The sequence below is a fragment of the Cynocephalus volans genome, chromosome 10 (assembly GCF_027409185.1).
Source record: "Cynocephalus volans isolate mCynVol1 chromosome 10, mCynVol1.pri, whole genome shotgun sequence".
NCBI classification, from domain to species: Eukaryota; Metazoa; Chordata; class Mammalia; order Dermoptera; family Cynocephalidae; genus Cynocephalus; species Cynocephalus volans.
The window spans coordinates 21596950-21622994 of NC_084469.1; positions in this window are offsets into that span (position 1 = coordinate 21596950).

Below are 26045 nucleotides of genomic sequence, written 5' to 3' on the forward strand. Positions count from 1 at the left end.
CTCAGCACATTTTAATCCCCCTGCCCACCTCATTCTTTGGCTCCCAGTGTCACCTTAGAAGCACTGTGGCTGCCATGAGTGGTGGAGATGGGTGACCAATCCCAGGGGCTGTACAAAATGGGTACTCAATAAGTATTGCTGAGTGCATAAAGAGGTCATTGCATCTGAGCTCTCCAAATCATCCACCCTGTTCGCTGGATTTGGCCTCTGCCCTGTCTCCGTTTCTTTCCAGATTTTTCCCCTTCCTACCAGCTGTGGAGAAAAACGGTTAAAATCTAAGAGTCAGCAAAACTTCCATGCCATTTGGGATAGTGTCTGTTGAGGGCACGTCATCCGGCAGAAGAAGGGTAATAGACAGGCATCATGTTGTCCCCAGGAAAGGGACTCCAAGCCCCCAGACACAGCCTCAATCCAATCTGGGGAAAATCCTGGGCCAGGTACCCATCTCCACCCCTGGAGGGACTTGTTGTGCAGGCCAGGGTAAGTGAGTCTCCCTCTCTGGGAAAGGGAGACTAGCTCGTATAAAATACATGGGTTCAGAGAGTGACTTAGAGTTGGAGCAGACCTAGGTGTGCCTCCTGACCTCACACTCAATTTAAGATGCCCCTCTGCAGGTCTCTGAAGAGGGACATCAGCTTGCCTGAGCTCTCCCAGTGTCGGGAGTCCTCAGCTCACAGGGCAGCCTCTCCAGGTGTGGACAGCTCTCACGGTTAGCAGGCATCCAAACTACAGTCTCCCTGTATTTCAACGGAATTTGACTCAACAAACAAAATCAAGGCCTCTGTGCGCAGGGCAAGGAGTAGCCTCTGGAAGATAAGATACGGTCCCGGCTTTCAGGGAGTATTTGGGGGAAACAGGGGCATGTGCAGACTCTTCTAACAGAGGACAGAATGTGATTAGGAGTGTGGTAGAGAGGTCAACGGTCTGGGAACTCAGAGGAAGGAAGTCACTATTGTGGGTGTGAAGGAAATCAGGGAAGCCGCACGTATTTGAATTGGGTTTTGAAGACCAGGTAGGATTTCAGTGGGTGTGTTGACTGTCCTTCTGGATGTCTCTGAAATCCGTCCCTCCCCATCATGTCTCTACCCCTGCCTTGGATCCAGGCTCAGTCCCTCTTACCTGGACCAGTCCAATGGACTCTTTATACTTGCCCGTCACTCTGTGTTCTTTATGACTCTGAGCCATTGTACATGCTACTCCCTTTGCCCAAAATGCCCTTCCCTTAGCCTTTTTATGCACCTGCTAAACTTCTATTTATGCTTCAGGACCCAACCCACTGCTGTTGGTGCCCTTTGTACCTCTCTCTTTACCACAGCACTCAGTCACTCTATTTTAATTACTTTTTGGTGAGACTGTCTTCCCCTGTTACATCAGTAAAGGGCTTATTAATCTCATCTTCTTCAACATTGTATTAGCAGTGCTAACTGTAGCTACTCAGTGCATATTGAAGGAACAGGTGTCTGAGTTATAAGTGGCATTGCAGACAGAGAACACAGCCTGGGCAGGAGCCTGGAGGAGGGCAAGATGCTGACCTGCTCACTGTGGCTGTGATGAGAGGAGAGGAAAGAGGTGGGTACAGGCAGAAGCAGCAGCCCCTCTAGTTCTCCGCTGTGGGGAGGAAATTTCAAGCCCTGGGCCCCAGGATGGGAGAGGCTGGGAGCCTGGCCAGGAGCTTTGCCTTCCTCATTGAGATTCCTCCCAAGAGTCCTGGGGGAGGGAGATGACTTAGGGGCGGCAGCTCTCAGATGCATCCTTGCCCAGCCCAGGGAGCCCGCTGGCTGCCCGTATATCAGGGGCCATGTCGTCTTGTTGCTCGCTGGAAAGGGAAGTGGGGGAAATAATTGTGTCTCGTCTGGAAGAAATATGGGTGCAGGCAGAAGCATCTTTCTCTCAGCTTTGGGAGAAGAGATGTCTACTCAGCATCTTCCTCCAGAGCGCGGTGGGGTAGGGGAGCGTGTTTAACCCTTTCCCCTTAAATGCCCTCTGTTAAATCAATTCCTAATTGGTTAATAATGCCTAATTATGCCTGAGGAATTTGGGATAACTCAAAGAGCTTGGTTGGGGGAGAGTTCTTGGGGCCAGGAGGCAGAGCAGAGGTGAGGAAGCACAGGAATTCAAGGGGGCGGTAGGCAAGTTGGAGCAAGCATCAACTGAGAAAGTGGCCGCAGTGTCCATTTTAGTCTTTCACGTCTATCCCAATGTCTGTCTTTCTAGATGCTTCTGTTGACCCAACTTGGGGCGTCTCCAAGCCTCACCTTCCTGTTTTGCTCCTGGGGAATCTGAGCCCTGGTCCCAGGCCAGAGCCTGGCTCAGCAGGTACAGGAGGGGTTCTTGCTCCGGACCAGGCAGCCATCCCTCTCCATCACTCCATTAACTTGATTTCCAAATGAGCTTCATCACGCCATCCTCCTTCATGGCCCCAATCTGCAATTTCCACTAATTAATGATTGCAAATTGCTAAGTAACGAACCACTCAATGGTGCTGCTATTATAATGGCTGGGAGTGGACCCAGATAGAAATTGTGGGGGAGAAGAGTCATTAGCCTTGTGCTGAGGGAGTCTGTGCTCAGGACAGGGCCAGCAGACCATGAGCAGGGCAGAGTCGGGGTATGGAAACCCTTGCATTCTATCTGCTCCTTACCAACTTGGATGGTAGGATGACTTGAAGCTAAATGATACCCTCCTGGTGGTGGCTCCAGGATCTTGGGTGACAGGGTTGGGGACTGAGGGAGGTGGTGGTCAAAGATTTTTCTAGAAATGGCAAATTGGGAGATGACATACGGCCTGGCCAGCTGGTGTGGCGAGGTGATCCTGCAAGATAGCTGGTAGTGAGGGGGCTCATGCGGGAGAAGAGGGATGGGTCTCCAGCCAATGCTGAGAACAGATGCCAGGGCCTTAGAGTTGGCCCAGCCACTCAAGAGGCATCCACATGGTACCTGGTCTCCAAGGTGGACGCATCACATGCTTACTGGGGACATGGCTCTAGGCCTGGGGGAGGTTGTGGGAATGGAAAAGCTGGTTCTGCCTGGGGGAAGCTTGGAAATCTCCTGGAGAAAGCACCATCTGAGTAGGAACTTCTGATGATGGGAAAGACCTAACTGAGGGTGATCGAGGGAAGGACATTCCTGGGGTAGGGGCCGGCATGGGCTAAGCTAGTTTGTTCTGGGGACCACGAGTGGTCTGACATGGGGTGTGTGCTCGCATGCACACGTGGGATAACAGAGGAGGAGTGAGGCATGAGAGGAGAAGTTTGGAGGAGCGGGCAGCTGGCATCTGGGGGCTGCAGCCTGGGTGGTGGTGAAGAGTGTAGGCTCCAGAGTCAGACCTGTATAGGTTTGAATCCCAGCTCTGCCACTTATGGGCTGTGCTCTAGGGCAGGTTGCTTAACTTCTCTGAGCCTCATGTTCCTCATCTGTAAAATGGGGATAACAGCAGTGCCCACCTTATAATAAAAGTTTCTGTGAGGATCAAGTCAATTCATACATATGAAGTGCTTAGAACATGCTGGGCATGGAGAAGGTGCTCCACGAATGTGAGCCATTATTATTTTAATTATTCTGTAAGAAACACAACAGCACTGCAAGATTTTCCAAGGGGGAAAGATGTAATTAAAGGAACTGGGGACAGAGTACCCAGAAGGGCATCAGAAATGGAAATGCAGGGAGTGTTTTGAGTTTTGACAGTGACTGGGGACCACTCCTGGTATTTATTAGGAGGTGATCAGGGATGCTAAATTCCCTGAAATGTGCAGGACATCCTAGCCAATGAAGATGCATTTTCCCCAATATGCCAGTGGTGCCCTGGTGGGAAACTCAGCTCAGATGGCTAGCTCTGGCTCAGGGAGTGGCTGGCTTGGAGAGCGTGGAGGCCAACTTCAGCCCTTGGTCCATGTGATCACATGCTGGGCTGGCTTTCTAGCAATACAAACCTGCCACGTCACTCTTCCTTCCTCCCTCCCTTCCTCCCTTCCCTCTCTGTTCCTTCCCTCCCTCCCTCCCTCCTTCCTTCCTTCCTTTTTCTCTCTCGCTCTTTTCTCTCTCTCTCTCTGTCTCTCTCTCCCTCTCTCTCTCTCATCAGATACTATTAAATTCTGGGGATAATATGATGGATGAGTCAGCATCTCATGGGGCTTAGAGTCTAGAGCAGACACAGCCAAATAAACAGGCATTATAATACAGGGCAATGATGGGGAAGGACAGGGGTGCTGTGGGAAAATTTAAAAATTTAAAATTTAATCCAGTTTTGGGCTCTGTGTTCAGACCTTTGGACTTGAAGAAACATACATTCACTCAAATTTCCTCTACAAGTGGAACTTATTGTATGGCTTCAATAACAGGGTAGGTAGGAATCCTGTGGGAAGTGCAGGATTTAGGTGTCACAATCATTAGATATAGGAAAAGAAACGCAGGGTCTAAGGTGACTACTGGACCTGGTTTTCCTATTCCCCCAGCAGCAGCAAGCATTGCTGGGGTGTCCCTCTGCTGAGACTTGAATACAGCTCAGCTGTGCCCCATGTGCTGGCTTCTTCTGCTATCAGTGGCTTCTTCCTGCTGTTCTCAACGTCTGAAAGCCTCATAGATTCTGCCTACTGGTAACTTCAAGTCACTTCTGGTCCCTGTGGCCCCTGGAATCCTCATGGCTTTGGCTTAGGCCTGCTTACCTCCTTGTTGTATCTTCCAATTCAAATTCTGCAAAGTATAGCCCAGTCCAGCCCTTCTGTAAAGGGCAGGGCTTTCTCAGCTTGGCCACCCTCGAGGAGGCTTCAATCAGCTGTGACCTGGTCGCCTCAGTGCAGCAGGCAGCAAGCGTGGTAGTAACTTCATGGGCTTTTCCAAGGTATTGGGCCCTGTGTTTCATCTAAGCAGTCTGTCCCACAGCTGGCCCAGCCTTGCAGGATGTGACAACCACATGCATAATGGGGAATGAGTGCCTTTCTTTCCAAGAGCTTGGATTACAGCCCAAGTTTTAACCATAACCAGAGGCAACCTCAGACGGTCACTTTAAGAGCTCCCCATCCTTCAGAAATCTTCTTTTCTCCTGTGCCTTGTCTAATTCCTGCTGTTCCTGATGTGAAACTCTTGATTGTTATTCTGGTCATAGTTAGCTTTGATTGGACTGGCACCAAGGCCTGAAGAAATGGGACACATCATGATTTTCCAACAACCCCAGTGGGGCTGTTTCCTTTCCTGGAATGTGGTAGGGTGGAAAACACAGACTTTGGGATCAAGGAATGGCATGTTTGAATCCTGGCTCCATCATTTAGCAGTGTGACCTTGTACAAGTTCGATCACCTCCTTCAGTCTCAGTTTCTCCATCTATAAAATGGAGTCAACAGTAATGACATCATAGGTTACTACTGAGTGACTGGCTCATAGTATTGCTCAATAAATAATTGTTCCCTTCTTTGCTTACAGACGTTGGTCCTCATTAGTTTGACATGGTGGTTGTGGTGGTGGCAGTATGAACCCCACCCCCATGCCCCCCAAAATGACCTTAGACGATATGATGTCACCAGGTTCACAGCCATGAATTTTGATATGTTTAAGTTGGAAGGAAGGAGCTAAGGGGGCTACAAAAGGAATGGTCTTCTCTCCCTGAGAATTTCCCCAATCCTTTCTTTAGTTCTTTAGTGTTTCTCACTCAGTTCAACCAGTGCCTGCACTGCTCTTCCAATTCTCCTGCAAATGCAGCACCTCCGCTCAGCACTGCGGGCTGCACATCTCTGCTTACGCCAACTCCCTCTGAACAGAAGGATTTTCATAATTCCTCCTGGGCCTGGTACCAACTATGCTTCTAATTTTCCCCACATGCACTTCCATGAAGCTTATTATCTACTGTCTCCTCCTAGTTTCTCTGTCTTACTTTCTTTTTGTATCTCTGTGCTTTTCTCTACTTCTGTCTTATCTTCAGTTCTGTTTCTCTTAGGCTTCATGGCCAAGATGGCCCCATGGAGCCTATTCTCACTTCTGCTAAAGTCTCAAGGAGCTGGGTAGACCTCTGGAAGAACTTCTTAACATCACATGTGACCAAAGCAGTTTGCTGAATATCCTTCTGAAAAGATGGTTTGAGGGACACCACTGCTGATCTGCACACGGGCCTCCCAGGCAGCTGCGGGGTGCAGAGGAGGAGCTGAGTGGGATTTGGGACCCCCCCTTGGTGGATTTGAATGCAATATTGTCTTCTGATTGTTAATTCGTCTCCCTTACTGTTGGATAGCTTAAACATCTTTAAAGATTTTTGACACTAAACAACTTTCAGTGGAAAAACCCCCCAACTGAACAATAAGGCTTTCTCATATTTCCTCATTTCCTCTAACACACACTTGTTTTCCTTGGTTGTAACCAACGTGCGAAGACGTTTTCTGCTTTGTCCACTTAATGGTATTTTACATGAACGTTTCTATTATATCCACTTAGTCTACAGAGCTGTCACTTTTAATAACTGTAGCACATTAATATGACCACTGTTTGCTTACTGCTTTTGTTGGGTGGTAACAAATTGGAAATTTGGCTATAATCCAAATGCCTAATCTTGCAAACAATGCTTCCACAAACATCTTTGTCAGATTACTTTTTTTCCCTTTCTCTTTGAATCATTTCCTAAGGGTTTATTCCCCAAAGGAGGATTGCCAGGTTATAGGGTATGAACAGTTTTGTAGTTCGTAACCCACATTGCCAGACTGCTTTTCATGAGGGCAGACCCAAGCTGCAGCACTAGCAGCAGAGAGCATGGGATGGAGCCACATGGTGGGGATGGGCATTTCTGTTTCTTGAGACTAGGCTCTGCCATTAATTTGCCGTTTGACCTTGGGCAAGTCAGTTCCCCTCTCTTGATCTAGGTTTTCTTGTCTGTCAAGTGAGGAGATGGGAGAGATGATCTTGAAAGGTCTCTCCTGCTCTGATCTGTGATGGGGGTTTGACTGGTAGATACTGGGCTCTCAAATTCATTGGGATTTGAGTTCCTCTCCTCATCAGTGGAGACAATGGCAGGATGATTTGCTGCTGCACTCTGAATGAATGGTGTGGGGTGGGAGTTGGTGCTGGGAAGGCGCAGCCTGGTGGTCCCATGCGGGGGTTGCCTGGTGCTCAGCAGTTCAGCAGTGCTTGCTATTTATACTTGGCATCTATTCTGCTTGGTGGACTTCCATGCTGTGCTTGTTCAGTGTTTTGAATTTCATTCCTGGGCATTTGGGAAATGTTTGGGAGTCATACAGAAGTGGGTTTAAATCCACCCTTGCTACTTGTTGGTTTTGCTGGATTTGAGCAGGTGACTTAATACTTTGGGATCTCAGTTTCTTCATCTATAAAATGGGAATAAAAGCATCCACCTTATAAGGTTGTTCCAGAGAGTTAAATGAGATAATGCATGCAAAATACGATGGCTGGAGTGCTCAATATGAATATTTTCCAGGGTCCCTGTCTGCTCCCCAGCCTGGTGTAATACTTCTGAAGCAGGATGTTTACAACTCAAGTTACTGCTGTTTCCTGTCCTCTGAGGAGGATAAATTGGGCAGTGTCCTCCAAGGTGCCCAGAAGGTAGCTCAACCTACCGGTGGGTAGCTCAACCCTGGCCTTTTCTGGATTTTGTCCATCATGGGCCCCAAGCTGGGGCTGACTCTGCCCAGCCTCCTGCTGACCTCCCTTCCCTCTGTGCTCACGGCCCCTCTGTAGAACCTCTCAGCTCTGGGGCAGTGGGAGATGTCAGAGGCTAGCAGGGCCCAGCCTAAGCACGAGGGCAGCCTGTCCTGGCTTCTCTTCCATCTCCAGCTCAGATTCCAGACTTTTATCTGTGTTCTATCCAAACCTCCACCTTGTCCTGGACCCTTTCCTGCAAACACGGGGCTTTCCGAATTAGGATCTCTTGGATCCCTCTCCAGCTCTTGGAGATCCCCAATCATCCCTTAGAGCCAAGCCCCTGCCACTTGTGCCTTGTCCCTCCCTCCCACCGTGGCCACAGGCCTTCAGCCAGGTTTTCCTGGATCCAGCTGCTCAGGCTTCCCCTCATTCTTCATTGTCCATGGATTCTCCCAGAATGTTTGCCTGGTCAGCATCTCTCTCCTGCCACAGGATTGTCTGCCTGGGGAGAGAAACATTTGGGAGAGCCGCCCAGGAGCAGCCTGCCAGGATCAAGCCAGCAGCCCAGGCCAGGAAGCCTCCAGGCCAGCAGCTTGGAAAAGGGTGATAGCCTCACTTGGACAGTAAGCCATCGAGGGTGTTGGTAGAGGTGAGCGGGGAGGAGCGGAGCGACTTCTGCATGTCGGTCTTATTGACCTTTCTGGGAGGTTGCCAACAACATGGGCAGTGCCCTCCCACGCTGCTCAGACAGGGGGAAGATTTGGCACCATGTGCCAGGAACTATTGCACGGGCAAATATGAAGGGAACACCAGAGGCAGGTGCCGCCCTCTTCGACACTCGAGTGCCCACCCTCCTTCCCACGTGCTCACTGTCAAGCCCTTTTATCGTCCCCTGCTTCTCTCCTGGAACAAGCCTTTAGTAAGTGCTCTCCTGTGCTAGGGAACGTGATTCAGAGGAGGAAGCGTCCTGCTGCTGCCCTTGGGGGTTGGAAAACTGCAGCCTGTGGGTGAATCTGGCCCACCACCTGTTTTGTACATAGTTTTATTGGTACACCGCCCATTTGTTTCTGTGTTGTTTATGCAGCATTCCCTCTCCAATGTTGGAGGTGAGTAGCTGTTACAGAGATGGGTATGGCCCACCATGTGGAATATTTGTCACTTGGTTCTTTAGAGTTTAGCCTAAGTGTACAGAGAGCAATCTGAGCCCAGCTGCTATCCAGGGACTTGCTGTATAATGGCTGTGAGGAAAGTGGTCTTAGAGCTGTATGTGCCCGGGAGGGCCAGGCTGGGACTAGCTGCCCAAGTGCAGACTTCCAAATATCACCCTCTCTCCCAGGCCTGCTGGGCTCCCTAGTGAGGAGGGCAGACCCCAGGCAAGGACGGCAGTCTCCCAGGAGGCTTTTCTGACTCCCCATTGGAGCCTAGGGCTGGGTTCCTCCCCTGCCTCTTTGCACATATGTTCTCCCTCATAAGTGGCCGGAACTCTGGGGAGGAATGTGTCCTAGTTCAGCCCTGTCCTTTCTACTCTCTCTGTCAGCTTTATAGCAGATGTGAGCACTGTGGAAAAGAGCCCAACGTTGTGTGCTTTTGGGTTTCAGTTTGTCTATCTCTAACATGGGGACAAGAAGATTCCTGGGTCCTTGACTCTCCTAGAAAAAAAATCAAGGTCTTCATTCTGCGGTCAGTTTGGCTGTTATTGCTGTTCTTTTGTGAAGGGGGAGGAAAGATGGGGCCTCTTTGGCTCAGACTCATGGTCTTTCCTAATGAGCCCAAGGCAGTAGACTCCCATGCCTGAAAAGTGTCTTCCAAGCCCTGGAAACAATGCAATTAGCAGCTTCTTTGTCTGGGGTGTTAATTAACTTGCTTTTTCTGAACACACCTTCTTCCAGGTACAGCCTATCATCTCTGGGGTGCTTGCAGGGGAAAGACAATTAGATCCTCATTACTGTGCAATTAATTATGGCTTTAAAACTGCCTGAGGAGGCTGAGAGGAGTTCCTCGACAGCACCAGCCCCAGGAAGAGGCCTGGCTTAGAAGCAGGTGTTGGGCTGAACCTAGTTTGGGGGACTGGAGAAAAAGCTGTAGGGCATGGTTCAGGAGATTGCAGAGAGGAAGATCTGGTTGCCTCACTCCCCTGCTCAAGAACTGTCAGTGGCTCCCTAGTCCCTACTAAGGTAAAACCAAACGTTCTTACTTAAACATTAAAGGCTATCTATTATCTGGCCTAGACCCATCTCTTCAGACTTATTTCCCATCACAGGTACACATGATCTTCATCCCCAGCAAACCCAGGGCTCATGCTACTTGAATGCACGCATTTGCTCACACTGTGTCCCGACCTGGAATCCTTTCCCTTCTAGCTCTGGCTGCTGGAAAGCTCTTTGTCCTATAGCTTGAACAGCACCACCATCATTGTTGCAAATACCTCTCCTGCCTGGATTCTTTCCTGAGGGCAAGAGGGGTCTTAGAAAGAGTAAGGACTTTGGACTCAGATAAACTTGGACTTACGTTACCTAACATCCCAGAGCCTTGGTTTTCCTGTGCAAAGGGGCCCACAAGGCCTGCCACACAGAATGTGTGCTAAGTGCCCAGCTTAGAAGCCTGGTCCTTTGCACCCCCTCAGTGCTCAAGCTGTGGCCTCCAGCATTGGCCTCAGCAGTAGCAACCTCACCCCACCTGGGTAGGGCCCCCCCATTTGCAGACTAGTTTCCATCCCTTGTCTCTTAGGTCCTTCGCCTCAGTGTACTGAGGTAGGTGTCAGGGCCCTGGACATGGAACCTCAGAGAAGGTCCATGGCAGTGGTTCTCAGTGAGGTCAGTATTGCCGCCTCAGGGACATTTTGGACCATGACCATGATTTGGGGGGTGTCCTTGGCATTTAGTGGGTGGGACTAAATATACTATGTGTCCAGCCAGTCATCACGTCTGGTGCTCTGGACTGGGGATGCTGGACGGAACTGTTGGAGAATCACCCGCGTATGTTTGTCTAAGGCTAGAACTCTGTGTTTTATGTTTCCACCATATTTTTTAATATTACATAGTATATATTACATTATTTAATTTATATAACATTTTCCAGGAATGTAACCACCAGTAAATCAAGGGAAGATTGGACTTTGTTTTGACAAGCATTTTGCTAAGAATTATTTACCAGTTGGAAAACCACACCGTGGATGGTGGCGCTGCTCACGGTGCCTCAGCCCCTGCGAGAACCCTCCTGCTCCATCAGCATTTGTAGATGCTGCATTCAGATGCCTCGATATCAGGTGTGAGCCTGACTCCTTCCTGTGTCTTCTTGGAAGGTTGTACTTAAGCATTTACAGACTGAAATACACATTGTTTTATTATAACATTTTCCCCTGTTTATTTCCCCTTTATATTACAATTAGGGCAAAATTATGTATGGAGGCAGGTTATATACTTTATAAATTTATTTTATTTCAATAGGGCATTATAAAATGTTTGTTAATAAAAAGGGGCGAAGATAAGCCTAGGCTGGAAAAATTTCTGGCTGGGCCCCATCCTGGCTTGATCAGGGGCAAGGACCAGGAAGCAGTTCTGAGGGCTGTTGGGAGGGCCATGTTGTGGCTTCAGTTCTCTACCGCCCCACTGCTGTGTGCTTGTGCATGTGTGCGTGCATGTGTGTGCGCATGTGCATGTGTGCCCCAGGCTGCTGGTGCTCCTGAGCAGCGTGTCTGTGCGTGACACCAGCGAGCAGAGCCCATGCGTGCTTCTGCATGCGTGCCTGTGAAGACACACACCTGCCCACCCTCACAGCACAGCTGCGTCTGGGTGTGCCCTCAGGAGCCAGCCTGTCAGCAGCTGTCAGCCGCTCCCTCCTGTACCTTCAGTCTTTCAAGCAAGTGGGAAACGTTTGTTCAACTTCAGAGGAGCCTGCCTTGCAGCCTTCCTAATCTCTGTCTGAGATGTGACAGCCATTCCAGCTAAGGAGGGTCCTCCCACCCTGCCAGCTCCTGCTAGCTCCTGCCAGCCCCACTCTCGCCCAGGCCACTGGGCCCAGGTTCCTGTTCCCACCACAGCCCCCCTCCCCTCCTGCTTCCCAGGGTAAGCCCTTTAGCCAGATGAGGGATTGTCAGGGCTCCTTCCTGGCTTAAGCTGAGGCTACACCAGGAAAAGCGGCCCCCAATCCCACCACATCTGGACTTTAGGCCTCAGTTTCCCCTTTCGGACAAGCCAAGGTGTTCCTCCCACACTCTCATTTCTCAAGTCTATGATTTTCTCTTGAATCTCAAATCTTTCTCCTACATCTTTTTTCCTTTCCTGGGCTCCCAGGCCAGGCTCCCTGCAGTGTATGGAGTGAATTAGAGAGTTAATACAGGGCTTCCGGAAGCATATTGCTTCTCCCCTGACCCCAGGCCCGCCCTCATCCTCCCAGTCCTTCTCTGGGGCTGTGTTTGTGTTTGCAGTGGAAAGTGGCTTCTAATAGGAAGCTAATGCCCCAGAACACTGGTGCCTTCCTTCGGGAGCGCCAGGCTCTTGTTACCCTATGGCTAATTAGCTGGTGGCTGTGGCAGCAGTAATGTGGCTAGGAGGTGATGGCTTTGGGGAACATAGGAGGGGTCAGCAGTCTCATTGCTTATCAGTTTTCAATCTCTCAACAGTGGGGTGCCTATTAGATGTGGGAGAGCAGGGAGCCAGTGCCATGCTGGGCAGTGCTGGGGATATTAGTGTGTGTATGTATTGGTAATTTTAGTGTGTTGGGGGGTTGGGAACATTAGTACGTGTGTGTGTTTAGGGATGAGAGGGATTTACTCAATCCCCTATGGGTGACCTTGAGGTCCTTCTCAGGCCTGGGCCTGGACTGGGTCCAGGTCTTGACCTGTGGCCCTTCTTTCTGGGGTAGGAACCAGCTGCTGCAGGGGTCCTTGAGGTCTCCTACTCCCAGGGTTCCCGGGCCAAGGTCTTCCCAGGCTGTAACATGGCAGCCTTGTCCTCACTGGATGACCTCCCACACAACCCCTTCTTCTCTGGAGAATGGTGAGGCCTGCTCTGCTGTGGGGTCTGGGCTGGTGGTTTGGGGGTGATAGAGTGATTTGAAGTGATTGAGTCAGTGACGAGGCCACTAGAGGCCGGTGCTACGGCTGCTTGAAGCTGATGCCCTGACCCTCCTTCCAAGGCGATCTCCATGTACTTCAGTCCAAAATGGCCTCTCCCTGCTCACCTCTCAGAAGCTGCAATCGAGAATTCCATGGGAAGGCCCTCTTGCTTTCTGAAGCCCAGAGCTTGGGAGATCCTTTCATCTATATTGCACATACTTCTACTAAAAAATTGTTTGCTTTTTATCTGAAATTCCAGTTTAACTGGGCGTCCTCTGTTTTTGTTTCCTAAAGCTGGCAAACTCGGAAGGCAAGCTGGTTGTGTGAAAGTGGGCTTGTGCAGTGATGCACGTGTCTTGACTGCGGCCAGGTGCACCCCTGGGCCCCCTCATGGGGGAAAGGACACAGGAATGACAAGGCAGAAGGTGCAGAAGCCACGGACACTAGACTTGGGTTGGACAGCCTCCCTGCTCCTCTTTCCAACTCTCTCCTCCACCACCTCTTCTTTTGCTTCTGGTGTCTCTCAAGTGCTAAGAAGGCCAGGACTGAAGGTGTCCTCAGAGGCCACACAGTCTACTGCTTTCCAAGCCGGGCCCATCCCAACTCCTGGAAGGAATGATTCCCCAGGCCTGCAGCCCCAGCATCTGCGGAGAGGACCAGATGTGAGGTGACTCGGCCTGGCTGGGATGGGAAAAGGTAGTTCTGGTCTGGCCTCCCTGTTGCACAGGGGAGGACATGGAGATGAGGCCCTGCCATGAGCCTCCAGCCAACTCTCCTGCTTCCAAGCTGGAGTGGCCTGACCTTGTTCCAGCTGCCTTCATCCTAGGGCAGGGTGAGCCATGGGAGAGGTACCATGCAGAACAGAGCACGGAAGGGCCTGGCTACATCATGGGCTTCTTTGTGTCCTCCTGGGCTCTTCTGCTGCACTGGGGCAAGAAGCATTTTTGCATGGTGTGGCCAGGGCTGTGCAAGAAGCTCAGGCTCTTCATCTCATCACCACTGCCACACTCTGCAGCCTGCATTTGCTGCTCATGCCAGCCCCTCCTCGTTACCTTGCATGCATAGCTCTCACTGCTCATCAGGTCTTGTTCATCCCACTACCCCCTCCCTTATTCTGGGTGCTTCCTCTTCATTAAATACTGGACATAGCAGTGATAATTTGACCATGCATCTGCATGCAACTCCTATTGCATTGCATGTAGTGGGTGCTCAATAAGTAGCTGCTGAACAGGTGGATGGATGAATGGGTGAATAAAAGGACACTGAGTTAGAATCAGGAGACTCAGATTCTTTTAAAAAATTTTTTATTAATATTAGTTTTTTATACTCTATGATGATGTTGCAGAGCAGTTGGGAGGAAGGGAGGGGGGAAAGGAAATGTGATGGAAGAAGGAGGAAGGAGGAGGGGCAGGATAGAGGTCCATGGCAACCCCCACATTCCCACAGGGGAGACCAGGGGACTTCCAGTGGTGGCTTGGTCATTGCTGGACTGGGTATAGATGTCAGGGGTGTGTGGCAAAAGCCCTCGCCCCCCACCACCCAGCTTGGGAGAGCCCGGGGTACTTCCTACAGTGGCTTGGTGGTTATTGCTGGGCTGGTTGTGTTGGGGGGGCATGACCAAGGCCCTTGGCCCCCCACCACCCCAGCTAAGGAGAGCCTGGGGTGCTTCCTGTGGCGGCTCAGTGGTCGTTGCTGGGGTGGTTGCGCTTCTCGGGGGTGTGGCTGAGGCCCTTGGCCCCCACCCTCAGGACTGGTTGCAGGTGTTGGGGAGCATGGCTGAGGCCCCTGGCCCTCCCCCGTTTCTGGTTTTGTAGCCCCGGGGACTCTGGTCCTTCTACGTGTTATAGGTGTTCTTTGGTGAAATGAGACCCTTACTAGTTAATACAAAACTTTGTCTTTGGTTGTGGCTGTTTTGTTTTTTCTTTAGTTCTGTGTTGGGTCATTTGCTGTTCCCACCACTCAAACTCTGCAGTGGAACTAATTTGCTGTCCTTTGCTTACTTCTAAAATGGGGGAACTTCCTGTGGGGACCAACACTTGAGCTCTGTGGTTGAGCTAAATTGCTGATTTGCTAGGGCTGGCCCGTGGCTCTTCTGGGAGAGTGTGGTGCTTATAACACCAAGGCCATGGGTTCGGGTCCTTATATAGGGATGGCTGGTTAGCTCACTTGGGAGAGTGTGGTGCTGACAACACCAAGTCAGGGGTTAAGATCCCCTTGCCAGTCATCTGTTTTTTTTTAGAAAAATTGCTGCTTTGCTGCTGATTCCCTAGGGAGGGCTTTTTGTGCAGCTCAGATTTTAATGGTTGACTTTATAGGTACTTCCAGTTCTAGTGAAATCCGGTGCACTTGAGTTGTGTAGAAACACTGGTCTGAGCCTGAGTCTTTTCATCAAACTGCACCCCATGCAATTTTATATTCCTGACCAGTCTCCTCTGAGTGGTCCTGTGCTGATTGCGGGACAGATCAGCCATCCTTGCTGTGTCCCAGTGTTCTCCCAGTGGGCCCGTCTCCCCCACCGCCTGTGCTGCAAACACTTCCCATGGGATAGGCTGTGCGCCGGTCCCTTGCGATGACTCACTGGCCTCTGAGTGGCTCCTTTTTTCAGTTGTTGTGGCTCCTTGTTCCAATGTGGGTCCATGGGAACCCTGTTAGTGGTCTTGCTGGCCTGTGGGCCACCAAGGCCCTCTTCTCCCCTGCTGCCCCCAAGCAACTTCATCTGAAAGACACAACTATGGCTTTTTGCCAGTTCCTTCTCTGTGTGCTCAGCAGCTCCAGCCTGGAAACAGCTGGGGCTCAAAACAGTCAGAGGTTTTTTTTTCTTTCTCTCATTGTGGCTTCTCCCATCTTCATGAACTCCGGAGGTCTCTCCTCCTCTTTCCCTGAGTTCTGGTGGCCCCAGCTTGGCTGTTGTTGCTTTTTTATAGTTGTAAATTAGTTGATTTGTGGGAGAGAGTAATGCTGGGGACCATCTATTCTGCCATCTTGACCAGAAGTTGAGACTCACATTCTTGCGTTGGCTTGACCACTAACTGGCTGTGTGCCTTAGTCCAAATTGTTTAACCTCTCTGGGCCTCAATTGTCCACTTCCTAAATCTGTGAACACAGATTAAATGAACTAACACAGATAACTTGCTATCCCTTATTTATATGATCTCCTTGAACCTAAATCCTCAGGACACTTTCTTCCTTTCACTAACTGTATATAATTACAGCAGAGCTTGTGGCCACATCCTTTGTGTGCCTTGTCTTCCAAGAAGGGCAGGACCCAGAGACCCTGCCACCACCCACGATGACCACTCATCCACTGAAGTCCCTGATCTGTACCACCAGCCCCGTCTTCTCTCCCCAGCTATCCTAAGGCCCATTCATCTAGCCTATTATCTCCCTGCTTACCAGAAACTCAGCCTGATGGAATCCAAACTCAGAATCTTCTTTTCTCAACCTGCTCTCCACCCCTCTGTCTGCCTTCTCCTTAAAGATGGGCCCTGCTGTCCACCCAGCAGCCCCGTCAGATACCCAGGGGTCAGATCTTCTGCTCAGTCCCCACCACAAGCAGCCACCAAGACCACTTGACTTTCCTTCCTCCCTTCTCTCCACACCCCTGTGTCCTCTGCCCCCAGATCTCGGCCACAGCCTTCTGCCTCCAGAATCAGCTTCTATCTGGTAATACGCACATCTGATTCTACCACTTCCTCATTAAAGTCCTTCCTCCCCATGTCTCCCTATGTTTCTCAGCATCAAGTCCAAACCCTTTCAGTGTGGCTTACGAGAAACACGATGTATCTGGCCCCTGCCCACCTCTCCAGCCTTGGCTTTTGACTGCCCACGTGCTTGAGACTCCCAGCTCTGAGTGTACTGCCTGTAGTTTCAGGAATTTGCTGTCCACATTCCCACTGCTGGACCTAGGCTGCTGCTGTTCCCTGCCTCTTTTCCCAGCTTCAGGCAGAATTTCTGGAAGCTTTCTCTGACTACCTGAAGACCCCTATCCTCAGGGCTCAAATCGGTATTCTTGTCTGGTTCTACAACACCACGTTCTTACCATGATCTTATCACATCTTAAGTTACCAACACTTACCGCAATGTGTTGCTATGTCCCAGGTATCTGCTGGAACATTCTGCGGCTTCCTTGAAGGGTCTGTGGCTGGTTCATCTTTGTGTCCTCAGTGTCTAGCACTGGGCCAGACAGGAGGTGGGAGGCAGGAGAGCACAGCAATGAAAAATTCAGACTTTAGCTCAGCATCATCCAATACAGTAGCCACATGGATCCATTCAGCACTTGTGATGTGACGAGTCTGACTTGAGATGTGCTGTGAGTCTAGAACATACATTGGGTTCTGATAGCTTATTATAACAATAATGTAAACGATCTCAATACCTTTTAAATATTGATTAGATGTTGAATGATAATATTTTGGATGAACTGGGTTAGATAAAATATCTTATTAATTTCACCTGTTAATTTTTACTTTTTAGAATGGAGTTCCTAGAAACTTGAAAATTACACCCGTGGCTCGCACCGCTTCCCTTGGAGAATGCTGCCCTTGAGCCAGACTCCCAGATCAACTCCTGCCCAGTTACGCATTCATTGTACAGTCTTGGGGAAGTTGCTTAGATGCCTCAGTTTTCACATCTGTAAAATGAAGATAGTGTTAGCATCCTTCTCATAACATTGTTGTAAATATTAAACGAGTTATGTGCCTTGAAGATAATAAGCCCAGTGCAAATATTAACCATCTTTCTGATTAGTTACTCAATTAATATTTGTTGAATAAAGCATTGAATTCCGGAATCCTAACCTTCTTACTCCCACTCCATCCCTGCAGCTACCACTTATCTGTCATTCAACATTTATTCAGCAAATATTTATTGAGAAGCTACAATGAGCCAGGCACCGTGATTGACAACTGCAGGCAAATAGGAAGCTTTAACCAATCAATTCATTCATTGATTGAGTCTTTGCTGAGCATATCTTTTGGGCCAGGGGCTGGCTAGACTTTGGGATACACACAGGCCCAACACTGCCCTCTGGGATTCCTGGGTGCATGGAGGAGACAGACCTGAGCAAGGTCATGGCACTGTGGGCTGAGTGCTGGGACAGGGGACAAAAAGGATGGACAGAACCCAGGTGGGGACAGGAGGGGGGTGTCAGGGAATGCCTCCTGGAGGGGTGACTGAAGCACAAGGAGGGTCTGTTCAGGTGGAGGAGAGATGTTTCCTCCACCATCCATCAGACGCTGAGCAGAGAGAAGCAGGGTCACAAAACTTAACCTGAAACGTGCAGCCACATCAATATCAGTCGTGGCAGCTGTCTGTTGCTAAGTGGACAAGCCATCTGGTTGAATTTTTCACTCATCATTAGGGTGTTGGACAGAATCTAGAAAACCCAGCCCTCCAGCCAGGAGCCTCAGCATCCCTGGGCTTGAGCCGGGCCCCAGGGCCCCAGACAGCAGCACTCCTCCCCACCAACCCCACCCCCCTCAAACCCTAAAGCCAGACTCCTCTGCCGTTTAGTGCACAGCTGGTAAGTTAAAAGCAGTTTAGCGGTAATTCCGCCTCCACACTGACGACTTCCAGCAACTGTTAATGAATTTAAATGCTGGGGATTTTCTCGGATGCTTCATTGCATATGCTGCTCACATTAAGATGCTAATGAGGGATCTGCTGGACGGAGGCGCTGGAGCTGGACCAGGGCTGATGGCCTGGATAGGGTCGCTGGCTGGTCAGGGCTTTTCTAATTTCTTATCAGTGCTTCATCAGTGAACTCTCCAAACAGGTTAACTTGGCCTCCACCTCCATGGGGATTGGAGATTCAGTCAGCTGGGGCTGGGTCGCTCTGGCTGGTAGCAGCCTTCTCTTCAAACCAGAAGGCTATTGGACACTGGCCTTATTAGGCAAATGGGAATTGCTGTAAGACTTGAAGGCCTGGGACCCCATCCAAGAAGCTGTGCCTCACTCAGAGACTGAGATGGACTGTGAGTAGGTCTCAGACCATGAGTCTGTGTTCTTGGGAGGCTCCAATCTGAAAGAGAAGCACTGATTCTCATGGGGATGGAAGGGGTGGCTGGATGCGGGTGGAAGAAGGCAGGGCAGGACAAAAGATGGAGATGTCTACCCTGGCACTGAGTGGCACAGGTGCCTGGAGGATGAGGAATGGCCAGGATGCCTTCGGGGGCAGCATGAGAAGTAGTTGGCTTAGAATCCCTATGTGGATGGGAGGATGGGTCTCCTTGACATTTCTTCTGTCAAAAGGAGCAGAAAGAGAGAGGCAAGGACTAAGACTATTCTTAATGTAGAATAGCAGAGAGGTTGAGAATGCTGACTTCTGGAGCCAGACAGGGCCACTTATGAGCTTTGTGACCTTGGGCAGTGGGTTTCCTAACCATTCGGTGCCTCAGTTTCCCCATCATAGAATGATGGTAGTAACAATGCCTGCCTCATTCATGATGATGAAATGAGTTAATAATGTATGTCCAGTGTCTGGCACACTAGAAGCACTTAGTATCTTACAATCATTTCTACTCATGGTTGACGCGGCTGAAGTCCTCCCTGACCAATTTTCAGGCTCTGCTCGTAGAGAGAAGAGGAGGACTGTGGGGACCAGGTCCCTGCCGGGAGGTGCTGGGGAAGGGGTGTGGAGGCATGAAGCATCCTCCCTCCCCACCCACTCCCCCACCAGCCAGGCAAATCCTGATAGTAGGGGAGCGGTTGGCAGCTCCCCCAGAAGCCACTTCCCTCAGCTTCCTACAAATCCACTGACAATTTTGTAAATTTGCTTGAGGATTAAATTAATAAGCTGCTCTTCCTTGGCTCCCACAGCTGTGCAGACCCGCGCTCCTGTGCTCCGGGACGCACCTTCTGAGGCTGCGTGTGGAAGGAGTGAAGCCCTCGGGAGTTACCTCCTCCCGGGGGTCCCCAGGAGGGACCTCAGAGCTTCCTTTTGCAGCATCGGCCCCTCCTGCCCATGTGTGTGGCCCTTGTTAGCACTGACATGCACAGTGTCCCGGGGTGCAGGGGACCCTCTCGCTGGCAGCTCACTTTGTTTTCCTCCCTCAGACCGGGGTTCTGGACCTCACAACTCCGTCTCCTCCATCAGACTGGGAGCTCCACCAGTGTAGGCTCTGTGTGTCCCTCAAGAGACTGCACTCCCCTTCTCAGTTGGGAGTGAGACGTGTAGGTTGAGGGCCCAGAACCCCTCCCCACCCCCTTGTACTTCTGAATGGGGAGGAATGTCAGGGGCAGCGGACAGGGGCTGGCAACAATCCCAGTCAATTCTGAAGATGGAAGGCGCTTGGGGGTCGAGTGTGAAGGGAATGTTCTATCCATGCTGCTATGGTACTATTTCAAGACTTTCCGTTTCAAGGAGGAGATTTTAATTATCCCTGGAGACGTGTTTAAATTATAGACCCCTGTGGGCCTATGGCATACATTGTTTATATTCTGCCTTAAGTAATTGTGTCTTTGGTGAATTACGCAGTCTTGTGGAAAAATACCAGTTTGGTAGTGGAACTAGAGATGCTAAGAAGGTCTCGACTACACCAGTGGCCCGGGCAGTGCTTTGGGGTTTGCAGAGCGCTCCTGCACGTCTTCCATCTTCCACTCCACCATGTCATCAGAATTCATCTGCCCACTTCATTGCTTGATTTGGCTGAGGTCTCAACTTGGGGGTGACCCCTGCCCAAAGCAGTCCCCACGTGGAAGGTTGTTTCGTAGCTGTGAGTCCCTCCCTTCCCTGCATGCACACCCCTTTGCTGCAGCTCCCACTCACAGGTGGGGTCCGTTTCTTGAATCTGGGCTGACCTTGTGGCTTGCCTTGACCTATCCAGTGCAGCAGAAAGGATGTTGTTTGGGATCTGGGGTCTTGAAGCTTCCTTCTTTGCCATCTTGGAGCACTGTCCTGAGGCTGCCATGTAGGACAGCCAGTCTAGCAACTGCAGGGTGAGCCATGAGGATGAGAAGGGAGTCCTCCCTGGCCAACAGGCAGCACCACCTGCCTGATACGTGGGTGAGGCCAGCCTCAACCTTCCAACTCTGCTTAATATAGCCACCTGAGTGAGACTGGGCGAAACCTCAGAGGAACCACCCAGCCAAACTGCAGAATCAGGGGAGATCAGAAATCATTGATGTTTCAAGCTATCCTGGGGTGGTTTGTGGTGTAGCAATCACATGTGAAACACACTGAGAGAATTGGCTGCAAGCAGTGTGTTTGGGAAGTGATCCCAGAAAGCATTCTGAGGGAGTGGGGAAGTGAGAAGGGAAAGGGGAAAGCCTGGTAGGATGTTAGTGAGGATCATCTCTTTGTGTAGCTGGGCTCAGTCTCATGGGGGACTCTCGGAGACAACTGTGTCCCGTGTGTCTCAGATTGCTTCCATGGAGGGGCAAGGAAGCTGGGGAATTTATCCAGTAGCTCCAGCCCTTAGGGGCACAGGGATGTCTGTGGGCTGTTAACTCCCTGGAACTTTTGGTATGCCCTGCCCATGGTTGGCACACTCCTGGGGCCAGGGGACACCCACAGGCCATTGGCACATCTTTCTGCAAATGACCTCTGGGGCTGGCTGAGGGGATATGGGTGGGGTGTAATCACATATGCTGGAGCCGATCAGAATGTATTGAGAACCGTTCATGTACCCAGCTCCTTCTAGGTTCTGGAAGCACAGAGATGAACAGGACAAGTTCATCTGTCCTCCAGTGGCTCGTCGTTGGGTAAAAGAGACAAACTAGAACAGAAATTCTCCACAGGGAGAGTGCCTCCCTTAGGGACAGTTCTGTAAACAAGTGGGGGACATTAATGTTCACAATTACTATAGGGAATGCTACTGGCATTTAGTGGGAAGGGCCAAGAGTGCTAAACATCCTTTAGTCCACAGAAAGGTCCTACACAAGGAAGCATCGCCCCATGCAGTGGTTTGAATGGTGTCCCCCACCCCACCCCAGCCCCCTGCCAAGGTCATGGAAGCTTAATCCCCATTGTGACAGTGTTAAGGGGGTGGGAAATTCTATTATGGTAATTGAAAGGTGGGGCCTTGAAGAGGTGATTGGATTGTGAGGACTGTATCCTCATGGATGGATTGATACATTCTTGGAATAATGAGAGGGTTCTTGTGGCTTTAAAAGGAGAACAAGTGAGGAGGTTAGTCTCTCTCTGCTCCACCATTTTCTGCCATGTGAGACCCCTGCATTGCTGTAAAGCCACCACCAAAGAAGACCCTCACCTGACGTGTTCCCTGGACTTTGGACTTCCCAGCCTCCCAAATTATAAGCAATAAATTTTATTTTCTTACAAATTATTCAGTTCTGGGTATTTTGTTATAAGCAATAGAAACAGACTAATACACCCCACATCCCACAACTTTTAAATATCTTGGTTGGCGTTCAAGCAGGTGAAAAACCTGCTTATAATTATTTGAGCCTGGAGTATAACTATGTTTTATATATAACATTATTTGTGTCATGGATTTAATATGTACTGAATTTTCTAGGAATACAACTACAGTGTAAATTGAAGGAAGATTGTTCCATTGGAAACATTACCAAGATCTATTCATCATTTTTGGAAAATCACATTTCTGATGGCATCATTGTGTGACCGCTGAGTCTCAGAGACAGGCCCTGGGTGTCAGGCTACATGGAAGGCTGCAGCCCTTGTCATGGTCTAGCACATGGTACCAGCCTCTAAATTCTTATTATGTCTCCTTGTGTAGTTGAACCTGAGCATTTACATATTGAAATATACATCTTATTATAAAATTATCTTCATTTTGCTTTTTTTTTTTTTATATTGCAGTTAGGGCATTATGTTGATTTGTTTTCCAATGAAGTGTCTAGGTAGGGTGTACTATATATGGATTCTGTTTCAGGATTGTAAAGGAGCCATTACAGACTATTTGTTATAAAAAGGAGGTGGGGGGGGAAGGAGGTGGGGGGGGACCTGATAGGGTTGAGAACTTGAGAAGCATTTCAAGGCAACAGTGTGGTTCACTACCCTGGGGGTGTGAGCAAGGGGCTTTGGAACCTGGAGGAGGAGAGACCCTGCTTAGTGATGGAGGGGGCTGGGAAGGCAAGGATCAGGGAAGACTTTTGCAGGGGAGGTGATGTGTGAGCAGGTCCCAAAGGATGAATCCACAGAGCTCCCCCCATCCCCAAGATGATTCTAAAGAGTAAACAGGACAGGAACTTGGTGAGATCTTGGTAAATGTTGGCTGTATGAATGAATATTTATGCTATTTCAAAAATGAGCAAATTGCACATCGAAGCTTAGGGAGGTCAAATGACTCACCGAGTTCACACAGTTATTAAGTCACAGAGCTTATCGCATATTCCCTCAGCAAACATTTTTAGACCATTTACTACACATGGAACATTATTATAGGCACTGCCAGTCAACATATATTGACTGAGCATCTATAAGATGTCAATATCGTGGATATGGGAGAGAATAAGACAGACCTTCTCATGGAGAAGATAAGAAATAAACATGTAAACCAGGATTTTTCAACCTCAGCACTATTAACATTTTGGACCAGATAATTCTTTGTTGTAGGGGTTGCCTTGTGCATTTGAGGGTGTTTATCAGTATCCCTGGACTCTACCCACTAGATGTCGGTAGCAAGCTCTCTGCCCAGTTGTGACAACCAAAAATGTCTCCAGATATTGCCAAATGTCCCGTAGGGGGTGAAACCTACCCCTGGTTGAGAACTACTGATGTAAACAAAGAAATAAATAAGATAATAATAGGAACTGATCAGTGCTACGAAGAGGGTAAACTGGGGTAGTGAGGTGGACAGTGACCAGGAGGGTGTGCTACATTGGCTCAGTGGTCAGGGAGGGCCTCTCTGAGGAGGTGGCATCTGAGATGATGCCTGAGCGATGAGAAGGGGCAGCCATGCAATGATCTGAGGGAGAGAGCTTCCTTCTCCATCATCATCATCATCATCGTCATTGTCATTGTCATCATCATCATAATCATCATTGTTGTCATTATTATCATTGTCATCATCACCATCATTGTCATCTCATCCTCCCTTCTGATTATATAAAACCTCCATGTGTCAGGCACTGCTCTTTACATATATTGACTCACTTAATCCTCTCAGCACCCTATGAAGTAGGTGTGATTTTTTTCTCCATTTTACAGATGAGGAAACTGAGACACAGAAGCAGCAGCAAGAGCAAAGTTCTTGGGCTTGGCATGTTTTAGGAGCCAAGTGAAGGTCAGTGGTAAACATGGGGGAGGGTGGTTGGAGATGTGATGGGCTGAGGCAGCCAGATGGTGCCGGGTCTTGTAGGTCATGTGAAGTGGAGGCTGTGGTTGCTGCACTGCTCCCAGCAGCTGACGGTGATCAGTGCAGTCCCTCTCTAGGAATTGCCATCAGCTGAAGACAGCTGCCTGGTCCAATTAGGGGCATGGCCTCTTCCGGGGGGAAGGCAGCCTGAATCCATGACAGGTCCATGCAGGGGTGTAGGCTTGCCCTCCTGCTTGGGACAACTCCGAGGGGCCAGCCAAGACCTCTGCTGCCATTGCATCGCAGTTCACCATTTCCCCACCAGTCCTGCATCCTTCCTCAGGATCCTGAGAGCATGACCCAGAAAACTTCCTACACACTGTTTTCCACCTGAGTCTTTCCGGGGGACCTGGTCTGCAACACCCTGGTACGCTATTTGGTGTTATTCTGGTTGCAATGGGAAGCCACTGGAGAGTGGAAGCAGGGACACGAAGTGATCTGATGTACACTTTGGGAAGTGTGCTCTGGCTGCTGTGTGAAGCAGCGAGTGGCAGTGGGAAGACCAGCAGGGCATCGACGCAGCAGTGCAGGTGAGAGGTTAGCGTGGGGCTGTAGCAAGGAGACCCTGGTAAATAGCCTCGGATGTGTTTGGGAGGTGGAGCTCCTGGGACTCATTGTACGGTGTGATTCCTCACAGAGGAATCAAGGGTAACTCTTTGGGTACCTGAGCCATTGGTGGATGGTGGTTCCACTTTGTGAGATACGTAAGGCTTGTGAGGGAGAGGGAGGAGCAGATTCATAGAGGAAATCAAAGGTTCTTTTGGACTTGTTGAGTTTGAGATGCCCCAGATATTGAATAGGCAGTTGCATAAACAAGTTTGCAGGCCAAAGAAACAGAGCTGGAGATGCAAATTGGAACGTGATCAAGCACATAGATGGTATATAAAGCAATGTGGGTGGATGAGATCCCATGGAAAGAGAGGGTTCATACAGAGGCTGGGGCACCCCATGATTTAGGGCCAGGCAGAGGAGAAGTCTAGACAGGAGACGGAGAAGGCGTGAGCCTGAAGAGGAAGGAAACTGTGAGAGTGTTGCCCGGGAAGCAAGAGAAGCGACAGTTTCAGGAGGGTGGGAGTGGCCAGCCATGACGGCTACGCCTGAGACACTACGCAGGCAAGGAGACAGAAGCGAAGGCTGACTGCTGCTGTTAGGTTTGGCTTCTCGGTGTCCTTGATAAAAGTTGTTTCAGTGGACAGGTGGTGATGAAGGGGCTTGGCTTTGCCTCTTGGCACTCTCCCTGCCTTCTCCTATGTGTCCGGCCATGGTCCCACTCTCGGAGTCCTGGGGCTTAGTCTCCTTGGTTTTGAGATTGAAAAGAAATGGGGGGAATGTTTGGCAGCAGGTCTCTGGGACCCTGCGGTTCAGAGTAAGGCTTGCTGGAGCCCAGGCTCCAATCCACTCCCCATGTTTCTTAATACCCAGGGCTGGAGCCAATTTGACTGTCTCTGTGTCCCTCCTGCACAGACAGAGGCTCTGGGCACGGATGGCTTTAGTTGGATATGTCAGTGGTGGGGTTGGATGCCCCACCTCACACCTCTCAGATGGCCAGGTCCTCCCTCCCCTCAAGCTCCCCCACCATTTCGTGCCAGAGGGTAAAAGCCTGGCGCATCAAGGGACCATGACTTGTGCCATGAGACATAGCTTCTCCTCCAGTCCAGAGTTAGGGGCTGCCCTGCCCTCCACCCCTGCTTTCTGCTCAGCCAAGGAGGGGCAGGGAAGCGTAGGGGGTGCACAGGGTCCTGGCCTGGGTTTGAATGTGTTCTGCTGCCAGCCCCATCGACACCACCCTCATCTGACCTGGACAGAACTCATGTCCCAGCTTTACCATTTAATACCTCACTGTGGCTCTGGGAGGGAGGTTTTGCGGTGCCCATTTCATAACTGATGGAACTGAGGCTCAGAGGGGTGGACTAATTTTCCTGAGGCCACCTAAGTAATAAATGAAAGAGATGTCTCTGAAAATAGGTTCTCTTGACTCCAAACCCAGGTCTTTCTGCTGCAAGGGGCCTTGATCTCCCCATCTGGTCAGTGGAGGGGTCTGGACAGTAAATCTAGAAATTTCCTCCCTGCTCCATGTTTTTGGGTATCTTGGGGAATGGGTATATGAGGAGCCGAGGTGTCATGGAGGAAGGGGGT